Here is an 8,765-nt window from a genome sequence, read left to right on the forward strand (position 1 = left end):
ATATATCAGCTCCTTTCCTCTCTAGATCTCTAAATGCCTCCAAAATAAGTGCCATGAACATTCTTAGACAATGCTTCTACTAGGAAGACAAAATGGAGAATTGAGGTAATCATAACAGAAAGTTTAGGAGAAAGCAAGCCCATGTTCTCCATCCAAAGACTCCAAAGTCTTTCACCATCAGGAAACTTACTCATCTATATGAAGCCTGTTTGGCTATAAAAGCTCTGTATATTAAATTCTAAATTCACTTAACTTCTCTAATCTTCATTATATAAAACTCAGTCCCTTCCAATGGGAATATGTAATAAAAACAGCCTCTCTGGCAACTAATAATGCAGGATATAAAGAGTCTTAAGGGGAGAGGGAGATTCTATCCAGTGCTGTGTCTCACCTTACTTGAGCTTCTCAGGGTTACTCATTACACAGTTGGCTAAGAATATTTTCTGCTTTTATATCCTTTTTTTGTGTGTGTATTCATGCCCCTCCTCTGCTCCTTGCAGCAGAACTCTGAAAGGAGGAAGTCGAGAGTCAGGCATTCATGGATCCTTCACCAAAACACCATGCAATTCTATCAAAATTATTCCTATATTAGTCAAAACCATTTCAGGTGAAAGTGACAGAAACACAATTCCAACTAGTTTATACACAAAAAGAAATATATTCGTTTATGTAGATAGAAAGTTGCTTCAGGCATAGCTGGGTCCAGAAGCTGAAACGATGTCCCCAGGTTTCTCTCTCCATCTCTTAGCACTTTGTTGGCTTTGTTCTCCACCAAGAATTACTCTGTAATTGGAGAGCCACTGCAGCTTCACCTTTACATCATCCTCACATTGTAAAATCCCAGCAAAAAAATAAAAACAACAACAAAACAAAAACAATAATTGCCCCTTGCAGCATTCCCAATGAGGGATGTGATTGGCCTTCCCTGCATCACACATCCCTGAAGAAGGGGTGGAGGCAAAGAAGTCCTCTGACCGGCCTGGATTGAAAATACATCCCCTGGAACAGGTGTTAAGATCAGCTGAGCTCTCCAAGTACATTCCTGATGGTAGGAAAAACCCTGTCCACTATGCTATCTTTAACCCTAATAGTACAATCCTCCCTCCGTATCTGAGGGCAATTGGTTCCATTGGTTCTAGTACCCTCACCCCATACCCAAATCTGCAGGTGCTCAAGTTCCTTATGTGAAACAGTATAATGTTTGTATATAACCTGCCCATATCCTTCTGTATACTTTAAATCATCTCTAGATTACTTATAACACCTAGTACAGTGTGAATGCTATGTACATACTTGTAAATACAATGTAAATCATATGAAAAAAGTTTGTCAGTACTTGGCAAATTCAAGCTTTGCCTTTTGGAACTTTCTGGAATTTTTTTTCTAATAATTTTGATCCACTCTTGGTTGAATCTGTGGATGTGGAAACCGTGGTTATGGAGTTCTGACTGTATACTACATAGACAAAATGATAGGAAGGAAAAGTCACAAAATGTTAATCATAGTTATCTCTAGGATGGTAGGCTTACACGTGCATTTTAAGGTCTTTATATTTTTCTTTATGTTTTTATTTTACATTATTATAATGTACCTGCATTATAATTTTGAAATTAAGTATTTTTTTAAAATTTATTGCTTTTATCAAATAAATGAATGAATATTATCACTGAGCCTACTGTGTGCAAAGCACTCTTCTGAATGCTAAGGACAAATTAAATAAATAAAATAGGCTTAGTCACTACCTATGAAACTGAGAGTAATCATCAGTTAGAGCCATTAAATTATAACTTGCTTAATAAACAATAAGTTGCCTTCACTGATCAAGCTCACTTTAACTGTTTTTACAAAAACTTGCATATTTTCCAAGCATCAAGTAGCCTAAACAATGAGATGATTGCCTAAGTTGTTTTTTTCAGAAACTTGGAGTCAGCTGTGTCCAGTAAAAGCTCCCAAGCTTGTTGAGACTCCTTAGGACCCTCCAATTGGGCATGCATGAGTATCTACTCTGTGACATTTTGACATCAGTGGATCCAAAACTCCACCCTCAGAACGTACTAAGGCCGCCATTTTCCAAACGTGCAGTCCCTGGGGAAGCAGGTGACTTAGTTGTGCCTGTGCAGAATGATGATAAGTTCTGTCTTTTCTTAACTCTAATCACCTTTCCCCTCTTCCCCACACCTCAGCTTTATCCCATAAATACCCCCAAGACCCTTGTGTTTGTGGAGGTAGATTTGGGATGCATTCGCTGTCTCCTCCTTTGGTTGCCTCGTGAATAAAACCTTGCTCTGCTTCAAACCTTGGCCTCTCAGTGTTTGGCTTGGTGCATTGGGCAAAAGAACCTTTGGAAAAACCTTCGGAAAAACCTTCAAGGTATTTGTTGTCAGATGGGGAGGACAAATACACACTCATTTAATTACTATTGTAAAGGTCCTTAAATTCCTTCAGCAAAGGATAATTACTATTTTAAAATTACCAGGTATTATTACCGCTTATCACCAAATTCCTCTCTTCTGTAGCAGAGATCAAAGGTTTAAATACAAAAATATAATCTAAAATGTTTAAAAAATTATATTTATATGCATATATATAAATCATATAGGTGTATATGTGTGTGTACACATATATATCACATCAAGACACAAAGCTTGAATTGATCAATTTTAGCTCATAAACTTATAAATTCTTCCTGAATAAATACCATTAAAAAAAAATCAAAAGTCAAGTTGCTAAAAACTTTGCAACATAAATGGTAGAGGAATAAGTTATTATATTAAAAAATTTACAAATCAGTAAGAAAACCTTCAACTACTTAAGAAAAACAGGTGAAATATATGCATAGCTAGCTCACAGAAAGAAAAATAAAAGGTGTACAACAAGGAAGGATGTTCAGCCTCACAAAAAATTAAAGAAATGCAAGCAAACAAACCAACCCACCAACAAAAATTGAAATACTAATTTTCACCCATCAAAATGAAAAAAATAAAATTGATAATATTGGGTGACTTCCAGGTGTAGAGACGTCAACATTTTCCTACATGGTTGAAGGCAATACAAATTGATACAACTTTTTTTTTTTTGCCTCTTTCCTCCCAGCTTATTGAGATATAATTGACACATAACATTGTATAAGTTTAAGGGGTCAACATGTTGATTTGATAAATTTATAAATTGCAAAATGATTATTACCATAGTAATTAGTGACTACTTCTGCCTAATCATCATGTAGTTACCATTTCTTCTTTGTGGCAAGAATGTTAAAGATTTATTCTCTTAGCCATATTCAAGTATATGATACATTATTATTAGCTATAATCATCATGCTCTAACTTAGTGATACAACTTTTTTGGTACATTTCTTTTTGTAATGGCAAAAAACTGGAAATAACACGTCTATTAGCAAGTTGAATAAAACAGTGGGTTCAATACATTATAGTAAACTACAAATGGGAGACCCTTCACCTCAAGTGAAGACTTGAGGGAAAATAAGAAGTTCTCTGTGTGCTGATCTGTGATTATCTCCCAGTTAAGTGAAAAGAGAGATATCACTGATCCCCATTTCTATAAATAGTGTGTATATGCGCGTATGTGTATTTGTACTATGTATACATGGAATATTTTAGAAGGATATAAAGAAACAGTTAATAATGCATACCTTACCTCTGAGAGGGATTGGTGGTGAGGAGACTTACATTTCATTGTGTACTTTTTTTCATTATTTGATTTTTTAAAAATCTCTACAGGTATTTACTCTTTAATAAAAAGGCAAAATGATTTTAAAGATTGAAAGCAAAAATTGTAAATATACTTTTCAATATTTTTGACATCAGTAGACAGCAAATCATCAGAGTATGTCCTATTTGTTCCAGGAAGAGTCTCTTGAAGGAATCCTCTTAATTTTGTAAGTGTAAAAATTATGATTATGTATGTGTAAAATCTATAAAGCCAGCAGGTACCCATTGCCCTAAGGGAGGCCTTTTTCTTTTGTAATGTGTTGGTCAAAAGGGCTCTCTTTAATAACCCTTCAAATGTAGATCAGGTCACTGGGGAAAGGTGAGTAAATCTGCATAGGAACAAAGGAGATTCCTGGGTACAAAGGGATGAAGGCTCTGAAGACCAGCACCCTTCTGAGGCTCAAAGGCTTTCTATCTCTGAAGGACAGTTAAGTAGTATTTTAGCTCAACTCAGAGGACAGAGACCTGCCTGTTGAAGGCTCCTGCAGCTGGAAAGAAAATGGAACATTTGGAAAAATATAGAAGACCAATCTGGCAGGGACTCAAATTGAAGGGAAGAGAGCCATCCAATGAGACTTGTTAGATAGGTAAGGAAAGATCTGGCAGGGGCTGTGGCTTTGTTCATTGAGAATGTTGTTTTTCACCTTAATAACAGTTGGAAACCATTGAAGGGTTTAAAACAGAGGGAAGACACTATATATGTTGGAGTTTTATATGCTTCTTTTGGCTCCTACACCTTGGAGAATGGGGGACTGTCAAAGAATAGATTCTGGGAAATAATTAGGTGTCTATAGCCAGATATGAGAGATTATTCCGGTAGCTTAAGCCAGGATGGTGGGAATGGAGATGAAGAAAAGTGGGTATATATGATTGACATCGTATTTAAGAAACCACAAGACTCATTTTTGTGGTTGTTTGGTTGGGGACATAAGGGAGAGGGGGGATGTCAAAGATGCCTCCCAGATTTTGCTTTGCCTGAGTGCATGAGGATGCCATTCACCAAGACAAGAAACCCTGGAGGAAGAGTGGTTCTCCTGGGAGCATCACGAGTGCTGTTGAGACATGTTGAGACTGAGGCTTGTTTTAATCATTCAAGTGGTGCTGTTGAATGTGCACTATTATAATCTGGAGTTTTCAGCAAAGGCTGGAGACTAATTTTTTTTAATTTTTGGCCACACCGAGCAGCTTGTGGGATCTTGGTTCCCTGACCAGGGATTGAACCTGTGCCCTCAGCAGTGAAAGTGTGGAGTCCTAACCACTGGACCACCAGGGAATTCCCACTAATTTTTTTTTCAGTCAGAGCCTATAAATTTTATTTGAGGAATGGATGAGGATGAGATTTCCTAAATAGAAAAGTCAGAGTGAGAAAAGAATAGGGATTAGCAGACATCTGTCCTAAAGAAAGTCAACTTTTAAATGTTGGGAGAGGAAGAGGCAGCAGTGGAGAAGGAATAAGAAAAGGTGTTGACAGCAGAGCAACAAGAGAAAGTAGTGGCTACTGAAAAGTCAATGCACAACCTAAAAGTTGAGAACCATGTTTTATTTAGGGCATTACTGAGAACTATAGACTGGGAAGGCAGCCTCTCAGATAGCTCTGAGGGACTATTCCAAAGAGGTAAGGGGGGAGCCAGGATATATAGGAGTTTTTGCTGGGAAAACAAACAAATTGCAGTCAAACATTAAAAGAGTACTGCTAATCATAAAAGACACCTCAAGTTAACTATTTTAGTGCTTTTCTATATATGGGAAGATGCAACAGTCTGGGCTCATTGAAATTGTTCCTTTGATATATATCTTAACTATCGAGGGCCAGTATCCTGTTTTTCCACTGTCCTGAATTCCCCTTAGGGTGCACCATAAGGGGACTGCAGTGGCTGAAGGCTTGATGGCTGCAATATCCTTTGTTTACTGAAGCATCAGGCATTTCAAAAACTAATAATGTAATAATAAGTGACTGGTGATAAATCCAAATGATCACTGAATTTTTATTCTACTAAGTTAATGAGATCACTTAGTGACAAATAAGGTCTGAAGATCCTTATCTGAAGATCCTTATTTGAAGGTTGGAAGGTTATCAAAAACAAGATCTACTATTTTAAATTAACCCTTCTTAAATTGCCTTCTGGAACACCAGAGGGGCTGAACACCCATTTAAACACCAAAGGAAAAAAAAAACCACTAAAAGCACATAATCACCTGTCCTACCTACCACACCCAGCAACACTCTATCCTCCACCCCTGGCTCCACCACTGAGCTAACAGAATCCTTTACCACTGGTGGCACAACTTTTTATGAGGTTGCTCTGAGTTTTACTAATAAGTATGGAAATTCCAGCTGACTCCTCTTCAGCTATTGCAGGAATCAAGAGAATGATTATTTTCTATTCTTTGTGTCTCTACTCAGCTTTTAGGAGACAGAGCTAAAAATTCCATGCCAGATGGTGCTTCTAAGGATTCTGTTGTCATCAAGTCATAATGGAAGACTATTTTATCAGTCAATCATTGAGTCAGGGCCATCTTTTTGCCAGTTTATGTCTTTTAAAGATAAATATGTAGTCTAGTCCTTTACAAAGTCTTCAGCAAAATTTTGCCCTTTGGGCAAAAATAGGTAAAAATATTAGGGCTGACTTCCAAAGCGAGTTTTTCTTTCTCTTCAGCACTCTAGAGCAGAGGTCAGCAAACTTTTTCTGTAAGGGCCAGATGGTAAATATTTCAGTCTGTGCCAGCTCTGTAGTCTCTGTTACAACTACTATAGTGATGATAAATAATAGTAGTAATGATAAATAATAGTAATGATAAATACTATTAATAGTAATGATAAAAATTAATGATAAATAATACATAGATTAAAGAACACTGTTCCACTTAAACTTTATCTATGGACACTGAAATTGGAATTTCATGTAATTTTCATGTGTCATGAAATGTTATTCTTTTTTTTCCCATCGATTTAAAAATGCAAAACCCGTCTTAGCTTGTGGGCACCATAAAACTAGATGGTGAGCTGACCTCTGCTTTAGACGAGGACCGTCACAGCAGGTCTTGACTTGAATCGTCACCACCTCCTTCCCTCTCCACAATAATTAATTTAGAAAATTCAATTCCAGTTGTTGAAAATGAAAATCTTAAACTCTGGAGACAAAAGAAATCTGACTAATATTGTACTCCAGTTCTTCCAACATTCTTATTTAAGGCAGTTTTCATAGTCTGTAACATCCGGGGATGGCCATTTGCTTGGGGTTGATAAGACAAAATGGTGACAGCTCAGATAAGGCTCCCGGACTACAAATTCTCACCACTCAAACTGAGGTTGAATCAGAACTATTGTCAGTAAGGATGGTGTCTGTCAATCCATGTGTTGCAAAAACTAGCTGATTGTTGCAGCAGATGTTTGAAATGTAATTATAAGCACTTAGAGCCATTTTGGAAGGAAGTCTAACCCAAGAAGTTCTTTTGGTATCAGCCTGCAAAATCAACATGAATTCTTGAAATGCATTTTAAATGCTTCTGGAGCCCTTAGCCTGAAGGGATCTTGGGCCACTATAATGTCAAATAGGCTAGAATGGGGTTCACCTCTTTTTACAGTCTTTTTATGATCTGTACTTGTTCCAGGCTACCTGACATAAATTTAAGCAATGAGATCATGCAAATTTCTTCTGAACATTTGTACCCAGGATGATCTGATGACCCCTGTTCAGAAAATCAATATTATTTCTCCATAAAATTCATCCTTTATGTAAAATTCTTATACTGATGAGTTGGGATCAAGTCTTTATTTCCTATTCTCACTCTTTACCTACTTTGAGATATAGACCAAAATGAGATCTTCTACAAAAGTAATTCTGTAATAGGATCAGTCAAAAGATATAAACATTCAGAGGCCCTCAAACTTTGATGACAAGGGCACAATAAAAATGTGTAATTTCCAGGCTTTCTAAGAAAAATTATCAAAATCGAACCACGGACTAACAGGCATACTCCTGAAGCTAAGGAAAACTCCTTGGCTGACAATATGCTAAGGAACTGCTTCCCAAGAAAACTTTTCCTCAACATAATTCCCTTTGCTCAACCTCCTTTGGAGACAGAAACTCTATTTAGGGAATTTAAGGCATAACAACTGCTAGCACCTGAAGCTGAAAAGGCTACCTGGAAACTGGATGGATTTTTATCCATTCAAATGAGCTTTGGAGACACCAACTTGGTCTCTTTCCATCTCTCACCTGAACTTTAGCCCACAGCCTCTGTAAGATTACGCGGCATGGCAAAGGAAATCTTAAAGGTCTCCGGCAGAAATCGTGATGAGACTGCATCAGCCCTCATATTGAGCAGGTAATCTCGACTTGCGCCATCCACCAGAAACAGTCTTGGTAAACATGTAAAGGAGGGGCAAGGATGGAAGCCAGCTCCCTCTAGCAGGTTTCTCTGTTGGTAAATGGATTGTATTTAATTCTCAAAGTTTCATGGCTTAGAATATGTTCTAAACCATAGTCTGCATATTTTCAGGGTGGCTAGAAGTTTTCCCCTGCAAACAGGCTACTGCCACCACTGTAGCCAAGATCACCATTTGGACAGTCTCCTTGTTCCTCTCTAGCAATAGAGGCACTCAATTCACTGGAAAGGTTATTCAGGATATTAAACAAGTAATTCCACTTTCACAAAAATTGCACTTTCCTTATCATTCTCAATTCTCTGGAAAAATAGGATAAGCCAACTAGTCAAACTAACCAAATTCCCTGAGGAACTCATATTGCCTTGGCTCTAAGTGTTGCCTTTAGCTCTGATAATTTGTTCTTTTCCATCGGGTATTTGTGAAATAATTACAGCAGGCCGAGGAAGATCCCTTACCCATCCTGGACCTTGGGAGACTCTAATCTGATTCAATCCAATATATAGTTGACCCTTGAACAACAAAGGTTTGAACTGCGAGGGTCCACTCATACATGAAACAGATTTTTCAGTAAATACCTACTACAGTACTACACGGTCTAAGGCTGGTTGAATCTGTATATGTGAACTGGTGATATGAAGAGCCAA

At 37.4% G+C, this 8,765-nt stretch overlaps 1 non-coding gene across 1 annotated transcript; it reads right to left on the reverse strand.

The window, feature by feature from the left end:
* Nucleotides 1-4,931: 4,931 nt before the first annotated feature.
* On the reverse strand, nucleotides 4,932-5,004 carry TRNAE-UUC (transfer RNA glutamic acid (anticodon UUC)). Its single transcript has one exon. It is a non-coding gene; the product is annotated as a tRNA-Glu (tRNA).
* Nucleotides 5,005-8,765: the final 3,761 nt, after the last annotated feature.

This window comes from Lipotes vexillifer, unplaced genomic scaffold, assembly GCF_000442215.2.
Source record: "Lipotes vexillifer unplaced genomic scaffold, Lipotes_vexillifer_v1.1 scaffold179, whole genome shotgun sequence".
Classification (NCBI taxonomy): domain Eukaryota; kingdom Metazoa; phylum Chordata; class Mammalia; order Artiodactyla; family Lipotidae; genus Lipotes; species Lipotes vexillifer.